Genomic DNA, 21951 nt, shown 5'->3' on the forward strand with positions numbered 1-21951 from the left:
TTATGTTTATTGCAGCATTATTTACAGTAGCCAAATTATGGAAGCAGCTGAAGTATCTGTCAACAGATGAATGGATAAAGAAGATGTGATATATATACACAAAGAATATTAGTCTGCTGCAAAAAGAATGAAACCTTGTCATTTGCAACAACATGGATAGATCTAGAGAGTCTAATGCTAAGTGAAATATGTCAGCCAGAGAAAGACAAATACCATATGATTTAGTTCATATGTGGAATTTAAGGAAAAAAGAAGACACAAACCAAAAAACAGACTTTTAATTATAGAGAACAGTTGATTACCAGAAGGGAGGTAGATGGAGGGATGGTTGAAATAGGTGATAAAGATTAAGAGTACACTTACCAAGATGAACACTAAATAATGTTTAGAATTGTTGAATCATGATATTGTACTCCTGAAACCATTATAATACTGTTTGTTAGCTATACTAGAATTAAAGTTTTAAAAGAAAAGGATTATGTGATTACCTCAATAGATACAGAAAAAGCATTCAACAAAATTCAACATTATTAATGATGAAAACTTCCAACAAACTAGGAATACAAGAGAATTTCCTTAACCTGATAAAGAACATGTGCAAAAAACACTAATGATTAGTGGTGAAAGACTAAATGTTTGCCCTTGAATAAGGAACAAAGCAAGATATTCATTTTAACCACTTCTATTCAACAGAGCAATAAGCAAGGAAAAGAAATAAAAGGCATCCAGACTGAAAAAAAACAACAAAATTGTCTGTATTCACAGAGAACATGATTGTATAGAAAATTCCAAAGAATCCACAAAAATATCCCTAAAACTGATAAGTGTGTTTAACAAAATTACAGAATATAAGATTAATTTAAAAAACTCTTTCTGTACCCCAACAATGAGCAATTGACAATTGAAATTTTTAAAAATAGTATTGTTTACAGCAGCACTAAAACTATGTAACAAGTAGATATAACTCTAATGTAATATGTGTAAGATCTGCATGTGGAAAACTACAAAACAGATAAAATAGATCAAAGAATACCTGAATAAATTGAGATGCTTGCTGTATTCATGGTTTATAGTACTCATTGTTGTTAAATTGTCAGTCTGATATCTAGAGTGATCTGTCAAGTGAATGCAATTCAAATCAAAATCCAGCAGGATTTTTGTGGAAATTAACAAGCTGATTCTAATATATACTTTCTTTTAAGGTTGTTCCAAAGATCAGATGAGAAAACTACATTTAAAGACTCTACTGCAAAACCTAGCATAGAGCAAGCAATAAATATTAGCTATTACACAATTTTCATTGTTCCCTGTGGTGAGTGGATATCTTTGAACTTAGACACTGTATTTCCTTCAATATACTATATCCTCTTAGACACTCATTCTCATCCATTTCTTCGTCAATTCTACACAGATTTTTGAGCACCTACTCTATACACAGCATTGTGTTAAACTGGGGTAAAATAAATAAAAAAATACTGTTACCCCTATCTTCATAAAGTTTGCATTCCAGTAGCAAAATAGATATTGATCTCCCTTTTACACAACTCTGTAATTACAATTGTGAAAAATATTTTGAAAAAGTAGAGAATACCATGAATGAGATAACTGGGAGATTTAGCCCATGCTGAAAGTCTTCATTAACAAAGTAGTATTTGAAGTGAGGTAGAGGGTAAGATGAGGGGTCTACACAGAAGGAACTGCATATGGACAGGTTCTGAGACCAGGAGAGAAAGCTAGTGTAGCTAGGTATATAGAAAGGTATGTAGAACCTTTCTATATACTATAAAATTTTTATAAAGCTAGGTATATAGAAAGGAGCTGGAGAGGAAAGCAAGGGCTAGATTATGCAGTAGACTTTTTTTTTTTTAAGATTTTATTTATTTGTTTGAGAGGAAGCGAGCACAGGCAGACAGAGTGGCAGCAGAGGCAGAGAGAGAAGCAGGCTCCCCGCTGAGCAAGGAGCCCGATGTGGGACTCGATCCCAGGACTCTGGGATCATGACCTGAGCCGAAGGCAGCCACTTAACCAACTGAGCCACCCAGGTGTCCCTATGCAGTAGTCTTTTATCAAGAGTAATAAGAAGTCACTGAAGTGTTGTATCTGGGATTTGGTAAAAAGAGGATTTATCCATCAGTGTTTAACCAACACTGAAGTGTTGTATCTGGGATTTGGTAAAAAGAGGATTTATCCAACACAACTATATTTTGAAGACTGATTATGTATAAGTCATTAGGCTGATTCAGAATTGCTGTGAATTTAGTAATGAAGAAACAAGACATAGGTTTATGGTGAAGTTAATGAAGCTTAGACTTTTGGATGCATCACTTGCACAGGCCCTTGTAAGTGCTTGTAATGTGACAGTAAAGCCAATCAGGAAGCAATCAGGATGTGTTTCTATGTAAGCTTTGCTAGTAAACTGTCTAAGGAAGTTTCAGAAAAGAGAAATCTTAATCTCTAAAGCTTCAGTCATCTGTTGTGATTTCTTTTTTCATTTAAAATAAGTTATGTTTTATGTAATTTTGTATCATAATTTATATTCTTTTTTTATAACTTATATTCTTTTTTTAAAAAAGATTTTATTTATTTATTTGACTGACAGAGATCACAGGTAGGCAGAGAGGAGTAGTAAGCAGAGAAGCAGGCTCCCAGCTGAGCCGAGAGCCCGATGCGGGGTTCGATCCCAGGACCCTGAGATCATGACCTGAGCCGAAGGCAGAGGCTTTAACCCACTGAGCCACCCAGGCACCCCCTATAACTTATATTCTTAAAGAAAGCTCCCTTTCTTACACTACTGTCAAATCCCACAAAGCCTGGATCCACTCCTACTTGCAGCCATCTTACAGTCTTACAGGGGAGACAGATAAGTAAACAATTTTAGTATAATATGATAAGTGCTATGATAGAGGAAGGCATAGGACCCAGACATGGGTGGGGAGGTAATGATAGGCAGGGAAAATAGTACCTGAAGGTTACAAGAATTAGTAGGTACAAAATCAGGGAGAGGGTACAGATCCCTTAGTAAAAATATGGAAGTAGTAGGAGTATTTGGGGGCCAAACTGAAAGTTAGTAGCTACTGGGTGCCATGGAAACATAAATTTACTTTGATCAGTATTCTGAAGAAAATTATGAATTTGGACCCAACTAAAGGGCAAGAAAATCTTTTATGGTTTTCCTCCATCTGTTCTGCCTATAACAAGCAGAGATCAAAGGATTAAGTAAGACCTTGCCAGGAAGTAACAGAAGGCAATCCCAGATAAGGTTAGTAGGAAAAGCACTTAATTAAAGTCAATGCCTTGAGAGAATAGGTCGGATAAATGGATTTTACCTTCAGTATGTAGCATGCTTTGAAGTATAGTCATATACCTTTAGTATTTCTTAGTATTCAGTACTACCAAGAATGTCTGCAAGTCCCTGTAGCATTAAAGATTTCAGATGTTAATATTATTATTATTATTATTTTATTTTTTATATTTGCAGATGTTGGTAAAAATTCAAACCTTATTACAATATGTAGAGTAGATATGATCATCCACTTCTATCCCACCTAATTCCCAGGGTTAGCTGTCAGTATAGTGGGTCTCTATCCAGACTTTTTTCTGTGGATATGCAAATACATCTACCCATTAATGCACAGAGAGCTTTCAGAACCTCAATATGGAGCCTAGTGTACTTACTGTTTATTAACTTGCTCTTTTTAACTTAGCACATATCATAGCCCTATTTCTATGAGTACAGATTATCAGTGTTAGTTTTTTCTAGTGTTACATCATATTTATAGCAGATATATAACTTAATTTCTTTAATTTATGGAAAAAATTTTAAACATTTGCCAAAAAAAAAAGGATTGTATAATGAACCCTTCATTCAGTTTTAGCAATTAACAACTCATGGCAGTTTTGTTTTATCTATACACTCACCCACTCTCCTACTCACTTATGAATAGACATTAAGGTTATGTCTAAGACTTTACTAGACAAATGTAACCATAGTAGATATATTTGTAAATGTATCTGTGCATGCATATTTTCAAAACTTTGAGTCCCAGAACACTGGAGTGAGTGAGTGTTAATTGGGGTTTTCTTTGATAGAAGAGTCATGTGAGAAGGTAGTTATCTGTATTATTCTAGAATGCAAAAGGAAAAAAGGAAGCAGAAAACTAAAATCTGAAAGTTAGCTGTTTTGTATAGCTGGGGGCTTAGAATGGAAACCAGTCATTAGAGGTTAAATGTTCTCAGTTAAAATAATCTCTAGCTTGCATGTTAAGTTAGTAAACTGGAACTTGAGAGCCATGTAGCTAGGACACTAATTGGAGATTATCAAGACTGGAACCTGATGGCACCTTTGAAGGGCCCTCTAAATGTAATAATGGGAATATAAGTTTTTATATAGAGACTGTAAAATTAGGGAAATGTGAGCTGTATTTGAGAGGGCCCAGATAGCACTCAGATTTTGTTGGTGTGATTTCTCTAAAGATTATCAGATGTTTGCATTATTCAGACCTAGTTATAAAATAACATGCTTTACCAATAAAGAAAAGCTTTTCTTTTTTCCTGGCTCAAAAAAAAAAAAAAAAAAAAAAAGGATTTATGTGTTTTTAAACTTCCCCAAGTGTTAGTTGAAGGGCTGGTTGACTCTCATTTAATTTCTAGAAGAGTTCAGAATTCTGATTTCTTGATTAAGCATTATTTGATTGACCACATGAGCTGTTGTATTAATTAGGTTGTCATGTGCCCAATTAGTGGAGTTGGGAAAACTGTGTAACAAATGAAAGAGATACTTCTAAGGAAGAATCACTCTTCATTGGAGTTGAATTGGGTATAGGGGATACAGGATTTAAAAAGTTAAGGATGAGGCTCTAGTTTTAGACAGGATGACCAAGAAAGTGATGGTCCCATCCGTAGAAACAGAGGATTTGGGGGAGGGAAAAATAGTTTGGGGGGATGTTGACGAGTTCATAAGATTCTTAGGTCAGAGAACTGCTAGCTAAAGATGTTGATTTTGTAACAGCTCATAGGCGTAGACTGAAGCCACATGAATGAATTATCTATTGGAGCTTGTAAAAGAACTCAAGACTAAGGAATAGGTCTTAGAAAATCTCCCCCTTTAGTACACAGAAAGAAAAAGTGAAGCTATGAAGAATCTATCAGAGATCAGAGAGTCTAGTCAGAGGAGTGACCCAGAAAAAGAGGAATCAGCACTTTCCTATGCTCTCCATAGTAATTCATCCATAAAGGGAAGTCAAGGATGTTTTTGATTTGCCCACCAATGCTCTAGAATAAGGGGATGCAATAAATTGAGAAATTCCTCACTTGGGCTACTAGAGTTTGTTTTATTAGTGTTATAATTAAATATGATCACTAAGTATAAAGAACCTCATTCTTTTCTACAAAGACCTTATATTGGAAACTTAATTAGGTTTATAGGTTCCAACTAGATAAGGTGCAAAAAGAACAATGAAGAAATGTCAAGAAAATACAAATAAAATTGAGAGTCATCACATCAGTGAAAGGGAATCCATTGGGTTATCAGCACAGCTTCTTTGGGAACAGTCTTACTGTGTGAATGGGTGGGTGAATGAACTAAGAGTTACTAAGTGCCTGTTGTGTGAAATTACAGTGCATTCTTTAAACCTCTCAGCAACTTTGAAAGAGAGGTATTATAACACTCATGTAGAGGGAACTGAGGATTAGAGCAAAAATTCACATGTCAATTTGGATGAAAAGTGAGGTGTTAGATATCTGATTTTAAAAAGTGAGATTCTCAGAATCATGGAGGGATAGTTAGGGAATGGGTGGAGATTTAGCTGATGTAAGAATGGCAGACACAGCATGTGAATGTACTGAAGGCCACTGATCTGTACACCTAAATATGGGTAAAATGGTAATTTTTATATCATGTGTATTTTACTAAAATAAAGAAAAAGAATGGTAGAATTTTGAAAATTATTAAAGCTAGGTTATAGGTACATGGGGGATTCATTACTTTGTAAACATTTAGAATTTTCCATAATAAAAAGCTTTCTAAAACTCAGGGTTCTTTAAAGGCAAATTATATGTATGCAACATCTTTTCTGAAGCATGAGAATTAGGGATACAAACTATATGTCATACAACAGCCACACAACAGTCTACTTATTTGAGAAATAAATGGTGTTGTATTGATAGTGATGTTTTAATGACTCTTTTACCAGCATTTTGGAGCTCCAGGCCTGAACTGTCTGCTCTCTAGTAGTTCCACTGTTGGGTAACTTTTGGCAAGTCACTTAACTTTAATCACTTAATTTTTCTCATTTGAAAATGAAATAAATGATAGTCTTGGTTCTTCTTCATCTCTGAAATTCTACAGATAAGGTTTCATGGTAACTTCAGCACTAATAGAGGTATAGAAATAAAAAGAGAAGTAGCAGTCCTGTTTTATGTGCTAAGTCATATAGAGAATTTGATTTCTGGATACCATATTTTAAGATAGATATTGATAAAAAAAACTAAACCCAGAGAACAACCATACTTCATGCCCCCAAGACCTTTATGATCCAGTGGTCTAGTTAAATTCATGTTATGGATCTTCTTGCCCAATCTGTACCCACTCTTTTATTTTCTATATAGGCTTTGGATTTGCTGGTCTTTCCTTTCTCCATTATTCCTTATGACAACATTTCAAACCACACATTTCTTATTTGTTTGCTTTTAACTAGTATTTATGGTAAATAAAATACACTACACTACACTACACTATACTATGATCGAAGGGAGGCTACATACAGTGGAAACCCTTGTGATTGCCACTGAGTGTGCATTTATTTCATTTCATAAATGCTCAACAACTTCTTTTTGCATTGCCTGTGTAAAAGCAATTTATTTATTTACCTAAATATTTAGTTTATTTTATTTAAACTGTATAGATTTATATTCAAAATCACAGTTATTTTTATATGTTAAAAGTTTGCTAACATACCTTTGCCCTTATTAATAACTCACATTCTGTTTTCCATCTCTTTCTTCTTTAACGTTTTAGAGACTCCTGAAGTTTTCCTAAAGCCCTATATTCAGGGTTTGAGCAAGTGAGAAAAGCCTTCTTGCATTTGCATTTAATTCAGAATTTGTCTACATTATTCTTCTACTTTTAGAATTGATATTGTATTTTTGCTATCATCTAAAGCATAAACATACACTGATCTCTCCTTAGCTAAAATGCCTTTTTACCATCCTATCCCCTTTGCATATTAGTAAAGGAACAAATGATGTTGTGTGTACCTCCTTATAGACCACAGTAAAAAGGATAAACTTAATATTCTGCATAATCTGAATCTAATCTTAAGGAAACACCAGACAAACCTAAATTTAAGGTCATACTGTGAAATAAATGGCTGGTACTTTAAAAAAATATCAATGTCATGAAAGACAGAGAAAGAATGAAGAACATTTCCAGATTAAAGGAGACTAAAGAAGCATGAAAATTAAATGAAATGTGTGATCCTGGGTCAGATGAAAACAAATTCTATAAAGAATGTTTTTGGGACCATTAGCAAAAATTAAGTAAGGTCTATAAATTAGATAATAATATTGTATCAATGTTACTTTCTGATTTTGATAATTATTGGATATGTTAGTGAAATTTTCTTGATTTTGATAACTGTACTTTCACAGTTGTTCTTGATCTTAGGAAAAACACACTAAAATATTTAGGAGTCTTTTTAAAAACAGCACCTCATAGGTTTTGAGATCTCCCATGTATAACTTCATGATTTAGCAGTCCCAGTATGCCTCTTGGATCTCTCAGAACTCATGCGCACTTCCTACTACCTTTCATTAGCATTTAACAACCTTGGCTCTCTTTTGTTTTCAAACATTTCAAGGTCGTTCTGTCTCAAAACTTCAGGTACTTGCAGTTTTCTCTGCCCGCAACAGTCTCCTCCCAGATCTGTGTATGGTTGGCCCTGGTTGCCTCCTCAGGGTAGAGTTTCTGACTACTCAAAGGAAAGTCATTCTCCACCTAGTCTCAATAATTACAGTAACCTAATTTCTTGTCTTCATAAGATTTCCCACTATCTGATTTTACCTGGTTTTTAAAAAATTTTTATTTATTTTTAAAATTTATTTTCAGTGTTCCAGAATTCATTGTTTATGCACCACACCCAGTGCTCCATGCAATATGTGCCCTCCACAATACCCACCACCAGGCTCACCCAACCTCCTACCACCCTCCCCTCCAAAACCCTTGGTTAGTTCCTCAGAGTCCACAGTCTCTCATGGTTCATCCCCCCCTCTAATTTCCCCCAACACCCTTCTCCTTTCCATCTCCCCATGTCCTCTGTGTTATTCCTATGCTCCGCAAGTAAGTGTAACCATATGATAATTGACTCTCTCTGCTTGACTATTTCACTCAGCATAATCTCTTCCAGTCCATCCATGTTGATATAAAAGTTGGGTATTCATCCTTTCTGATGGAGGCATAATACTCCATAGTGTATTTGGACCATATCTTCTTTATCCATGTGTTCGTTGAAGGGCATCTTGGTTCTTTGCAGTTTGGCGACTGTGGCCATTGCTGCTATGAACATTGGGGTACAGATGGCCCTTCTTTTTACTACATCAGTATCTTTGGGGTAAATACCCAGTAGTGTAATTGCAGGGTCATAGGGTAGTTCTCTTTTTAATTTCTTAAGGAATCTCCACACTGCTTTCCAAAGTGGCTGCACCAACTTGACTTCCCACCAACAGTGTAAGAGGGTTCCCCTTTCTCCACATCCTCTCCAACACATATTGTTTACTGTCTTGTTAATTTTGGCCATTCTAACTGGTGTAAGGTGGTATCTCAATGTGGTTTTGATTTGAATCTCCCTGATGGCTATTGATAATAAACATTTTTTCATGTGTCTGTTAGCCATTTGTATGTCTTTATTGGAGAAATATCTGTTCATTTTACCTGTTTTTTTATTACCTGTCATCTCCCTCACTCCCACTCTCCCTTTCTTACCTATTTAGAATATAGGTCTTTGAAAACAGGGACTTAGGCTGTCTTACACTGTTATAAACACATTGTCTAGAACAATACCTAGCATATAGCAGGTGCTCAATAATATTTGTCAAATGGATGAATGCATTTATATGTAAAAAGACTAGAGATGAATAGCAGCAGAAAAAGAAATCAATTGCAGGGAGTGATGTTATGCATAACTACAAAACTTACTCAACACCACTAGATTTTATTGATTTTATACTAGATTGTGTCCATGACTCCAAAAAAGTTAACACATAAGGTGCTGTCTGCTACAGTGGTAGCAGTGATTGGTTACTTTTTACTTATAGGAAAGCCCCAAGGAACTAGGATATGATAAAAGGATTAGGGAGAATAGTTTCCAAATGTAACTGGTATGACAGGGGAGAATGTCTGAAATCCAAAGTATCCTGGAGTGTTCCTGAAACAGTAGATAGGTCCCTGAGAGAGCAGAGGACTCCAGTCTGGTAGAAATAGGACATTCCCACATTTTGAGAACAGTCCTTTGGCCTTAGGGCCCATCCTAATGAAAAACTTCACATTCCAAGTCTTTTTTTTTTTTTTTTTTTTGTCTGTGAAGTGGGCATGTCATTTGCCACATTTTGAGATGTGCTGGAGAAGAGCTAAGGCAAGCATTTGTTTAATAAAGGCACTAAGTAACAACATTCCTCATTTCATCTTCTTCCGACCTTTTCAAAGCCCTTCTTCAAAGCTGTTCTCTTTGAGGCTGTATTTACTCCATATTAAATGTCTCTCTGAGTAAATTCTTTGGGTAAGGGCCAGTCTTCATGATGTTCTTGCTAATGCAAGACTGTGGAGCTATCTATAAATGACAGGTCTCCTTTGTACAATTGGTTGGAGCAATAACCACCACTCTGACCCCTGGGTGGCAGGAACCATGTCCCATTCTTCATTTTCTTGTCGGAATTTGTAAGGAGCTGGGCTTCATTAGACTCTTTTAAATACATAAAAATGCCAACCTCACTTTACAGACATGATGTTTTCAGACACTTGTAAGTTCAAAAATACTCTTTATTCTTTCCAACTCAGTAAGAAAGCTGTTCCCCCATGGAGGCCTAGCCACAAAATAAGTTTGAAGTTTTCTTTTGTTTGACTTATATGGAGTTTTTGGTGAATTAGCTATAGAAGCCCCTCTGCTCTTTTTTCTGTTTGGGGTGGAGGAGGTGAATGGGAGAAACAAAGCTAAATTGTCTTCATTTCACTCTTCTTTACATTTAAAGGGATCAAAACAGATTTTTACATAGATATATACACCAGTAATGTTTTTACCTTGATGATTAAAAAAAGATAAAAATAAATGGCTAATGATTAGATTTATTGGTTGAAAAGAAAACTGTTCTGGATTGTGTGGTAGAAATTTATTTTAGCAGAAGTCCCTGTACACCCAAAACAACAGACACAGGGTTTTACCTCTTCAGTGGTACATTAATTTATAAGTTCTTTTATATTTAGCTCAAGATTATACTCAGTTTTGTAAAAATCAGAAATGATAATGAGCTTATTTTTTCCATACTATGCTGGAAAAAGGTAAATTTTAACTACTACATACCTGAGATAGCATGGACACTAGTCAAGACAGGGTAACTTCAAAGACTCATTCTCATTGTATGCGTCCCAGAAAAAATAAAAATTAGATAAGTGGAAAACTTGAACTAGAAATCAAGTGACAAAAAGAATAATTCAGTAGAAGGGGTATGGAATTAGGCATCAGAAAACTGGTCCATGGCTCCGTTTTTCTTTAGCTGTGCAATGTGAGGCAAATTTTGGGGTCTCTCTAGGTATCTATTCAAATATTCATTCTATGAGCAATATAATATGAGAAATAGATATGAAATTATTTTGAAAAGATAGAAGTGCTGTAATATTGGGGGACTAATGGAGCTAGTCAAGTAGAAGTATCAGTGCAACACAAATGCACTGGTGCTGTAGAGATATTATGGTGTGAGGCAAACTGCCATTTAACTGGTATTTTTATGAAATATTTGAGGCTTATGAATACGGCAAACAAACCCATATTTGTTCCTTAAAAAAGTCACCGTGGCTACCCTCCTACCTTTCACAGCAGATGTGCTAAACACATAGTCTGTCTATTTTCACAGCACACTGTCCGTCCTCAATACCAGACAGTATGGTTTCCATTTCTAACAATACTAGTTTTCTTGAAGCTCGATCATTATCTGGTAACCAAATCCAGCAACTTTCTGTTAAGGCTTTGTACTGAGTACCTGCAATAATATTACTTTTGCTTCCTCCTTCAGGTACTAATGTCTGCCCCCCCGTACCCCCTGCCAGTCCATTCCAATATTCACTGTCTTCATATTCTAAAGGGAAAACAATGACAAGCTGTGGGAAAATGATAGAACATGAAACATAACCTATGTGTAAAGTTGTGAAACTTAAGATACTCTCTTTGTTCTACAACAGTAAAAAATTTGCAGAATGTTTATTTATAGAAACTCTGAAAAAGAGGAACTAATTTGGCATAGCTCATGGTCTGCTGTACCCCCATGCCCCAAAGAGTTTTTAGCTGTGTTCTGCTTTTCCGTGTCATTTGACACTGGAATCCATTCCTTTTTGGAGCTTTATTATTCCTAGTCTCTATCGCTGAAGTAATTTTCAGTCTATATCTTCCTTTATCTATCTTCTCTACTTTTCAAGGTTCTCTATTCTATCATCATCTTATTATTTTAAAAATCACCCCCTTCCTTAGATCTCATTACTATTACTTCATTTTGGTTCTTGGATCATTCTGTGACTTCCTCATATCTCTTCATGACAGTTCCACTTACTTCTTTCCTGACAACTCTGTCTTTACTGTAAGAGTCAGTTCTCAGTTGAATTGCCAAATAAAATACAGGACACCCAGCTAAATTTGAACTTCCAATAAACAGCAAATGATTTTTAGCCTAAGTATGTCCCAAATACTACATAGGACAGGTTTGTGTTAATGAAATAGCATTATCTGTATTCGTATTTGTTAAATCTGGCAACCCTAATCAATAACCTTTTATTCTTCTTTCATTTGTGATAGATATGGTGATATATTGCTCAGATTTCCCTTCAAAGAAGTATTTACCTACCACCTGGCTTTGGGGAGTGAGGTCAGCTCTCGACTCCTTTAGGGTTCTCCTCACTCAAGGTCAGCCCTTCTCAGGGCAGCCGACATTAGTGACTGAATGAAGTGGGAGTCTAAGACCCAAACATTTTGGTCTGATGCAGGACAACTCTCTCAGTGTTTGCCTCAGAGCTCCGCATCAGGTTGGCTGAGATATTTTTCAGCTTGCACTGCAGTTTTAACTTCTTCCTCTGTCCAATCCACTAACTTCCCTTTCTTTGAAAGGTATTGATCCTTAGTAAACACCCAGACCTTGTCTCAGCATTTGCTCTTGAAAACGCAACTTGCAACACTCATCTCCGAAGGAACTCATTTCTATGACTTCAAGTATGAACCCTCCAACTATATTGATGTACTCCAAGTACGTGTCTGTGGATGGGTCTCTCATATTTGAATTCACAAATGCATCTTAATACCTATCTATTCAAAATCTCACTCTTTTCCAGACAGGACTGAACTTATCTTTCTGTTCATTCATCCAGTAAATATCTCTTGAGCGGCTACCGTGTTCCAAGCACTGTATCAGTGGGGTTATAACAATGAAGAAAACACACATAAACACATCCATGCCTCATGGAAGGCATTCTACTAGGAAAGAGAGATAATAAGTAAGATAAATACATAAAATGCATTATAAATTATAGAGTGACAAGTGCTAAAAGAGCAAGGAAAAAGGATGGGAATTGTGTATGTGTGTGTTTGGGTTTTTGTGTGCGGAAGGGGGCAGAGGAAATTTTAGATTAGGGTGGCCAGAGAAGGTGAATTAATCAAAATAGGTTATGCTTTGCTGTAGTAATAAATCTAAATATCAATGGCTTAGCCCAACAAAAGTTTAGTTTCTGCTCAGAGGAAGTCTGACATAGGTGATTCATTATTCCACCCAGCAATTCAGGATTCCAAGCTTCCTCCATATTTTGATGCTTCCTCCATATTTTAAAGCTACCACATTGACATATAGTTTCTAAGGATAGAGACAGATAGAGGTAGCACCAGAGGTTGGTGCCTTGGCCTGGAAGTAACACATCACTCCTACTCATGTTCTCATTTGCAAAATTAAGTCATGTGTTCCCACCCTTAAGTACAATACAAGGGAAGCTAGAAAAGGTCTTCTTGTCTGCCCAGAGAAAGGAAATGGTGTGGTGATCATGGCATTTTTTTGTTTTCTGCCACAGAAGGCTTCACTGAAACAGTAAAATTTGAATTAAGACCTGAAGGCATTTTCCCAGAATTTTTTCTCTATTTTAACATTTGTCAAATGTATTTTTACTCACAACTTCTTTCCTGTTAAAAACATATATTTATATTTTTCTTTCATCTTCTCTATCTAAACAATCAGTCCAACTCTTGTCTGTAGAATTGTAATAATCTCCTATACTCTATTTCTATCCCTATCCCTAACCCACTCTCCAGTCCCCAGTCCATCTTCTATGTGATAGTTGGGGTGTAAGTTGTAAAGTTAAACTCCTGTTGATGTATGCTTTACTTAAAAGTATTTTTTTTATTTATATAAGAAACACAATTGTAACCATGCGTCTGTGATTTTCCCTCCAATTCCTATTATTTACACATCTCAAAAGTTATAACAAGGAGCAAGACTGAAAAAGTCACGAATATTTTAGTACAAATGAAATATCTTCCTAATAAAAATTTAGCTATTTGTTAATCATTGCCAGCACTAATTGATAAACACAATTTTTTTTGTCAGAATTAGAGATTTTCTATGCTTTGTGCTTGACTATGGTTTCATTTCCTATGTTAGCTCTTCGCACACTTCCCTCAGCTCTTAAGTTTTCTGCCTTTAATTTATGATAAAGGAGGTATTTCCTGTTTTCTGAATACTTTGTAAACAGTTCTCAGAACCTCTTTTCTAAATCTGCCTTCCTGCATATACTGTTTCTCCCTCTTTCCCTCTTCCTTTTCCTTACTTTGTTCTTATAAAGGAAACAGTTTTAATTTTATGTAATCAAAAAGAAAAAGCTTGCTCAGAGAGTTCCAGCATAAAGGAACAAAAAGTATTATGGGAGATCCCCCATGCTTGCAACCAATGTTTGGTTATCCAGTCAGTCTTTTCCAAACCAAGCAATTCCTTACCCTTAGATATCAGCTTTTTGGTAAAAACTTTCTAAGTTAACTCCAATGGTTTGGACTTCAAGATACATGTTTTTCTAGTATTACTATTAGAAGTACTACTACTAGTATTACTAGTTGACTGAAGTCTTCCCCACAAAAAAAATAATGGCACTCAGTAAGGAAAACAGTACCCTTCCCTCATTTGTGTACCCACTGTCCCTGTTGAGTGAGTTAAATAATATAGAAGTGCTTCTTCCTCCAGGTTCATTACAAGTTATTCCACCCCACCCAAGTGTCAGTTTCAGTATGTGGAAGGAGCTCTGTCTTTTGGAAGAGAGAGAGAGGGAGATATTGAATAATTGCAAGGCATTCCACTGTTAGTGATTTCAGACACTGATATTCCTCAGAGCTTTCAATGATTTGTCTCTGCATCTATCAGATGATGGAAAATGAGACACTAAGAAATGAATTTTTCTCCTTCATGGGCTATATTCATATTTGTGCATTTCCTCACTGCTCCCTGAATCCATTTTCTGCCCAGTAACAAAAATTGAGCTAAATTTCATACTGCAACTTAAAATTAATCTCTCACTTAACTTCTGTTTCACCATATTATTTAGATTTTCATATGTAATTTGATATAAATCTCAAAGATGACACATTTGGATTTCTTCTATATCATACCAGTTAAGTCCTTCAAACTTGACTATGACTTGGAACTTTATCCTTTATTTGACTTTCGTAACTTCTTTGAGGTGATTTTTCGTTAAGAGGAAAACCTCTTGGGGCACCTGGGTGGCTAAGTCACTAAGTGTCTGCCTTTGGCTCAGGTCATGATCCCAGGGTCCTGGGATTGAGCCTAGAATCAGGCTCCCTGCTGAGCCAGAAGCCTGCTTCTCCCTCTCCCACTCCCCCTTCTTGTTCCCCCTCTCGCTGTGTCTTTCTCTGTCAAATAAATAAAATCTTAAAAAAAAAAAAAAAAAAAAAAGAGGAAAACCTCTTTAGTACCAGCATGTATCACACAAGTTCTCTTGTGATTTCTTTAGGCCACTTCTTAGATTTGATGGTGAGGACAGAGAGCAGATGGACATTGGATATCATCTGATTTAACCACTACCTTTTATAGATGAACAAACTGAGGCTCAATGAGGATGAGGGACTTGCCATAGTAGTCATCCTGGAAGCAGAATCCTGACAACTTGACTTCCTGTATGCATAGGTTTGGTCTTGAGTGTTTTTGTGTCTAATATGTTTGTATTAGGCATACCTGTGGCATGAAGGGGTACCTCACTTTTCTCTTGATTTAAACACCCAGCAAGAAATGCTAGTGGCATGAGAAGACCTATGCCTCAAGGAAACACAAGTGGTTAAATGTAACTATAACATAATGATTAAAAAGGAGATGTGATAAGGGAAGAGAAAAGATAAGGAGATGGGGACTCCTTCATAAGCAACCTTCCGGTTGTTATCCTAAATGCAATAAGGATTTTATTGGGGCTTGATAGAGAGTTTTAAAAAATTGTTTTATTTTGTTGTGAGGCAGAAGAAAATCATAATACAGAGGACAAACAACAAATTAATGATGTTTATGAAAAACAAAGCTTCAATTATCCTGTTTGTAAAAGGTTAACATGTTTACTCTGCAAACTTCTAGTATCACGTAACAATGCAAAGCTATAAAAACTCTAGGACATAATTCAGTTAGGTTTTCCCTTATTTATTTCCCTTTTTTTCTCATTGTTAAAATGAATTTAATATATCATTTGGTTATTATGAGGATTTGATGAAAATCTGCTTATAATTGTTTTTATATTCTTTTGTGTGAAAGAAAATGCCTGGCTTAGATTCAATTTGTCTGTTGAACTAACTACCTAGCCACTTCTTATATAGCTTTTAAGTCTTGCTTTAACTTGTGATATGGTGCTTACTTGGGAATTAAACCTGCCCAAGGTACTGAGGATGAAAATACGTGGTTTTGGTAATTCAACCTTAATGACCTCTCCCCACCATTTTTTTTTTAATCTCAAAAAAATTCAAGTTGTTTTCATAATGTGGAAAAGGTCTACTGGAAGAACAATTTAGCAGTGGTGATTCTCTCCTCTCTCTCTCTCTTTTTTCCCCAACTTTTATTTTGAAAAATTTAAAACCAGAAGGAAAGTTGAAAGTTTAGATCCATCAGTGTTTACATTTTGCCACATTTGCTTTCTTTCTGTTACCTAGCTATCTACCTATGTAATTTTTTGCTGAATCGTTTGAGAGTAAATGGCAGATATCATATTTCATCCCTAAATAACTTAGCATGAATCTCCTGCATAAGCACAATACCATTATAACACCTATGAAACTTGACCTTTATTGATTCAATATCATCTAGTACAAAGTTCATATGGTAGTTTTCCTTGATTATCCTAATAATGTGCACAGCAACTATTCCCACTCCATCAATCCTGGATGCAAAGAAGAATCATGTTTACATTTAGTTTTCTTCTTTAGTCTTTCTTAATCTAGAACAGTTCCCTCAATTATATTTTTGTCTTTTGTGACGTTGGTATTTTTGAAGAGTCTGAGCCAGTTTTCTTTTTTTTTTAATTTTTAAAATTTTTTAATAAACATATAATGTATTATTAGCCCCAGGGGTACAGGTCTGTGAATCGCCAGGTTTATACACTTCACAGCACTCACCATAGCACTTACCCTCCCCAATGTCCATAACCCTACCACCCTCTTCTGATCCCCCTCCCCTCAGCAACCCTCAGTTTGTTTTGTGAGATTAAGAGTCTTTTATGGTTTGTCTCCCTCCCGATCCCATCTTGTTTCATGTATTCTTTTCCTATCCCCCACACCCCCCACATTGCATCTCCACTTCCTCATATCAGGAAGATCATATGATAGTTGTCTTTCTCTGATTGACTAATTTTGCTCGGCATTTTAATACCCTCTAGTTTCATCCACGTCATTGCAAATGGCAAGATTTCATTTCTTTTGGTGGCTGCATAGTATCCCATTGTATATATATACCACATCTTCTTTTTTTATCATTTTTTTAAATTTATTTTCAACATAACAGTATTCATTGTTTTTGTACCACACCCAGTGCTCCATGCAATCCGTGCCCTCTCTAATACCCACCACCTGGTTCCCCCAACCTCCTACCCCCCCCCACCTCTTCAGACCCTTCAGATTGTTTTTCAGAGTCCATAGTCTCTCATTGTTCACCTCCCCTTCCAATTTCCCCCAACTGCCTTCTCCTAACTCCCCATGTCCTCCATGCTATTTGTTATGTTCCACAAATAAGTGAAACCATATGATAATTGACTCTCTCTGCTTAACTTATTTCACTCAGCATAATCTCTTCCAGTCCCGTCCATGTTGCTACAAAAGTTGGGTATTCATCCTTTCTGATGGAGGCATAATACTCCATAGTGTATATGGACCACATCTTCCTTATCCATTCGTCCATTGAAAGGTATCTTGGTTCTTTCCACAGTTTGGCAACTGTGGCCATTGCTGCTATAAACATTGGGGTACAGATGGCCCTTCTTTTCACTACATCTGTATCTTTGGGGTAAATACCCAGTAGTGCAATTGCAGGGTCATAGGGAAGTTCTATTTTTAATTTCTTGAGGAATCTCCACACTGTTCTCCAAAGAGGCTGCACCAACTTGCATTCCCACCAACAGTGTAAGAGGGTTCCCCTTTCTCCACATCCCCTCCAACACATGTTGTTTCCTGTCTTGCTAATTTTGGCTATTCTAACTGGTATAAGGTGATATCTCAATGTGGTTTTAATTTGAATCTCTCTGATGGCTAGTGATGATGAAACAGATAATCATATCAAAAAATGGGCAGAAGATATGAACAGACACTTCTCAAATGAAGACATACAAATGGCTATACCATATCTTCTTTATCCATTCATCTGTTGATGGACATCTAGGTTCTTTCCATAGTTTGGCTATTGTGGACATTGATGCTATAAACATTTGGGTGCACGTGCCCCTTTGGATCACTACATTTGTATCTTTAGGGTAAATACCTAGTAGTGCAATTGCTGGGTCATAGGGTAGCTCTATTTTCAACTTTTTGAGGAACCTCCATGCTGTTTTCCAGAGTGGTTGCACCAGCTTGCATTCCCCCCAACAGTGTAGGAGGGCTCCCCTTTCTCCACATCCTCAGCATCTGTCAATTCCCGACATGTTAATTTTAGCCATTCTGACTGGTGTGAGGTGATATCTCATTGTGGTTTTGATTTGTATTTCTCTGATGCCAAGTGATGTGGAGCATTTTTTCATGTGTCTGTTGGCCATCTGGATGTCTTCTTTGCAGAAATGTCTGTTCATGTCCTTTGCCCATTTCTTGATTGGATTATTTGTTCTTTGGGTGTTGAGTTTGCTAAGCTCTTTATAGATTTTGGATACTAGCCCTTCATCTGATATGTCGTTTGCAAATATCTTCTCCCACTCTGTCAGTTGTCTTTTGGTTTTGCTGACTGTTTCCTTTGCTGTGCAAAAGCTTTTGATCTTGATGAAATCCCAATAGTTTATTTTTGCCCTTGCTTCCCTTGCCTTTGGCGATGTTCCTAGCAAGAAATTGCTGCAGCTGAGGTCGAAGAGGTTGCTGCCTGTGTTCTCCTCAAGGATTTTGATGGATTCCTTTCTCACATGGAGGTCCTTCATCCATTTTCAGTCGATTTTCATGTGTGGTATAAGGAAATGGTCCAGTTTCATTTTTCTGCATGTGGCTGTCCAGTTTCCCCAACACCATTTGTTGAAGAGCCTGTCTTTTTTCCATTGGACATTCTTTTCTGCTTTATCGAAGATGAGTTGACCATAAAGTTGAGGGTCTATTTCTGGGCTGTCTATTCTGTTCCATTGATCTATGTGTCCTTTTTTGTGCCAGTACCATACTGTCTCAATGATGACAGCTTTGTAATAGAGCTTGAGGTCTGGAATTGTGATGCCACCAACTTTGGCTTTCTTTTTCAATATTCTTTTCTGAGCCAGTTTTCTTATAGAATGCACCTAAAACTGGATATGTCTGATTGTTTCCTTATGGTTAGATTCTGTTTAAATATGTTTGGCAAGACTGCTACATAGATGATGTATTGATCTCCTTTTTAGAAAGCTCTCTGGGTTGTAGTATGGAGACAGGATTGAAGGGTGGTAAATGGGAAGGCTGTTCTCAGTTCTCAGTTCTCAGTTTTTTGTGTGAATGATATGGTGGCCTGGATTACGGTAGAAGTGGTAGGGACTGTGGAAGGGAAAATCTGGGAAAGGTTTAGAATGACCAGCTTTGGTTGTGATGGGTAACAGGGAAGAGCCTGGGATAATTCCCACAGTTAATGGTAAATGACTATATCATTTATCAATTCAGAGAATATTTAAAAATTTTATTGGGATGGCTGATGAGTTTATTTTTTCACATGTATTATTTGAAATGCCTGTATAGATGGAGTTTAGGAGATGAACCCTGGACTAGAGATTTAAATTTGGGACTAAAATTTTAGCTATAGGGGCACCTGGGTGGCTCAGTGGGTTAAGCCTCTGCCTTCAGCTCAGGTCATGATCTCAGGGTCCTGGGATCGAGCCCTGCATCTTGCTCTCTGCTCAGTGGGGAGCCAGCTTCCCCCTTCTCTCTGCCTGCCTCTCTACCTACTTGTGATCTCTCTATCAAATAAAAGAAAAAAATCTTTAAAATATTAGCTATACATAGATAGGGGTAAAGCCATAGGGATGAATCAGATTGCCTAGAGAGAGTATTAGGGTGAAGCGTGATGGGGTGATGAAGCATTCTTAGTTAAGATTTGGCCAGAGCCCCAGTGGTCTTTCCTTAGTTTCTTTCATTATTTTAAGTTCTGGGGTTGTTTCACTGATTTGGTCCTTAGTCATCAGCTAAACTCAGAATTGTTGGGCCTCATCACAGACTTCATTTGGCTCAACTAGACTAGGGAATCACTGGCACTGACCCCATACTCATAGTAATCCATATTTCATCCAAGTACCCTTAAGTAAGTGTGAGGCTGCATCCTCCAAAGGAGCCACATCCTACTTAAGATGGGACTACCAGGCCTTCCCCACTGTTACTTAGTTCAATCTTAGAATGTGCTGAGGCACATTATGCAAATCAACCAAACTTAATAAATTAAAAATGATCATACATCAGCTGTGTGTTTCTGCAATCTGGATTGCAATTCTTAATGGAATGGCCCCAGACTGACCAACATAAGAAAAAAGAAAGGAAACCCAAAGAACATTCTCTCAACTCCATTTAATGCCTTGGCTTGATCAAACTTGTGTGCTGTGTTTCTGCCTGTAGCTCTCAGCATATGGAGAAAAGATTCAGGACCCAATCGTTCTTTCCCACTCTGCCAAGAAACCTTTTATACTTTCTCCACAGGTAGGACTCTAGGTCACCAATAACGCTAGAGAGTGTTTTATTGACACTTGTATTTTATCATCAAAACCTTCTCATTCCCAACACACTTAGAATCATGTCTGATGAATATCTACAAAGTGGAAATTCTTATTTAATGAGCTCTAAAGAGGAGCTGAAGGAGACTGAGGCAATATAAGAGGAAAAGAGTAAGCTTCTTGTAAGGGAAGGGAATGCTGAGCCTGGTGGGGAAGACCGACTGTTCAGCAGCCAATACCAGTTACTTAAGAACTGACATTTTCCAGATCTCACTTCAGGGAAGGCAACACCTGATTTCACTTAAAACTGCAACATCTGCCCTGCTGCTTTCCCCTGACCAGGCCCACACCTCACCAGCCAGAGCCATGATGACTAAAAGAAGGGAGGATTCAATTAACTGGTGAATTGAGATTGGGATGAGTGGGAACCTCTTGAGAGTTCTGATCTGATTGTGTGGCTGAATTAGGAGGTTTCTCCCACACACTAACACAAATTAATAATATAGTCAAGCGCCAAGAAGCAGTAGGGAGACCTGACACAATCATTTAAACATAATGCTGCATTTTGTTTGGGTGGTTCTTGGTGATGCTGGTTTCATAGCTGTAGCTCTCTAGCTTCTGTTTTCTTGAATCATTAGCATTGGGGAGCAGATAGGAATATGTGGAGAGATAGGAATTCTTCTCTTAAATATTACATTATCTCTTAAATATCTCACCAAGGAGAACTGTAAAAGTTGGTCAGGAAAATAGTGTTCTTTTATATTATTTTCTATTCTGGTTTTTAATGTCTTCTCTGTCTTCACTATTTTTGGGTGTGTGTACACATTTGCACATATGTACATACACACACATACAGTGAAAGCAGAGAAGAAATTAAGGACCAAAATAGGTGCATGTATGGATTGATGGATGGTTGGATGGGTGGATGGATATACAGATGTAAAAAATAAATTAAGATATATGTGTACATATATATGTATATATATGTTTACCCAAAAGATGATTAAAATTTCCTGATATTAGTTTTAATCTAAAAGATTTCCATTAAGACTGGAATAAGACAGAAGCCTCAGAACTGTAGCCAAGGCAGAAAACTTTAAAAGCACATAAATATTTATTTAGTGATTTTTTTAAAACAAAAGTATTATATTTATTGTTTTGCAATATATTTTTCATCTAACAATATTAATATTTTCCTATGTCAAAAAAACATTTTTCTGTAGTGCATTTATTAAATCAGTCCTATGGATTTATTTATTCATTTCTCCTATTATTGGAAATTGAGCCAGTCTTTCACTCTCCCACTTTATCTCTCTCTCTCTCTACCATTAAACACA

General features: G+C 36.6%; 1 protein-coding gene across 1 annotated transcript in view; it reads left to right on the forward strand.

The window, feature by feature from the left end:
* HPSE2 (heparanase 2 (inactive)) overlaps positions 1 to 21951 on the forward strand; it is a 655107-nt gene that overhangs the window by 348668 nt on the left and 284488 nt on the right. The gene's annotated exons all lie outside the window — the stretch shown is intronic.

Source organism: Lontra canadensis, unplaced genomic scaffold (genome assembly GCF_010015895.1).
Source record: "Lontra canadensis isolate GAN:19392208 unplaced genomic scaffold, GSC_riverotter_1.0 scaffold3, whole genome shotgun sequence".
NCBI lineage: Eukaryota > Metazoa > Chordata > Mammalia > Carnivora > Mustelidae > Lontra > Lontra canadensis.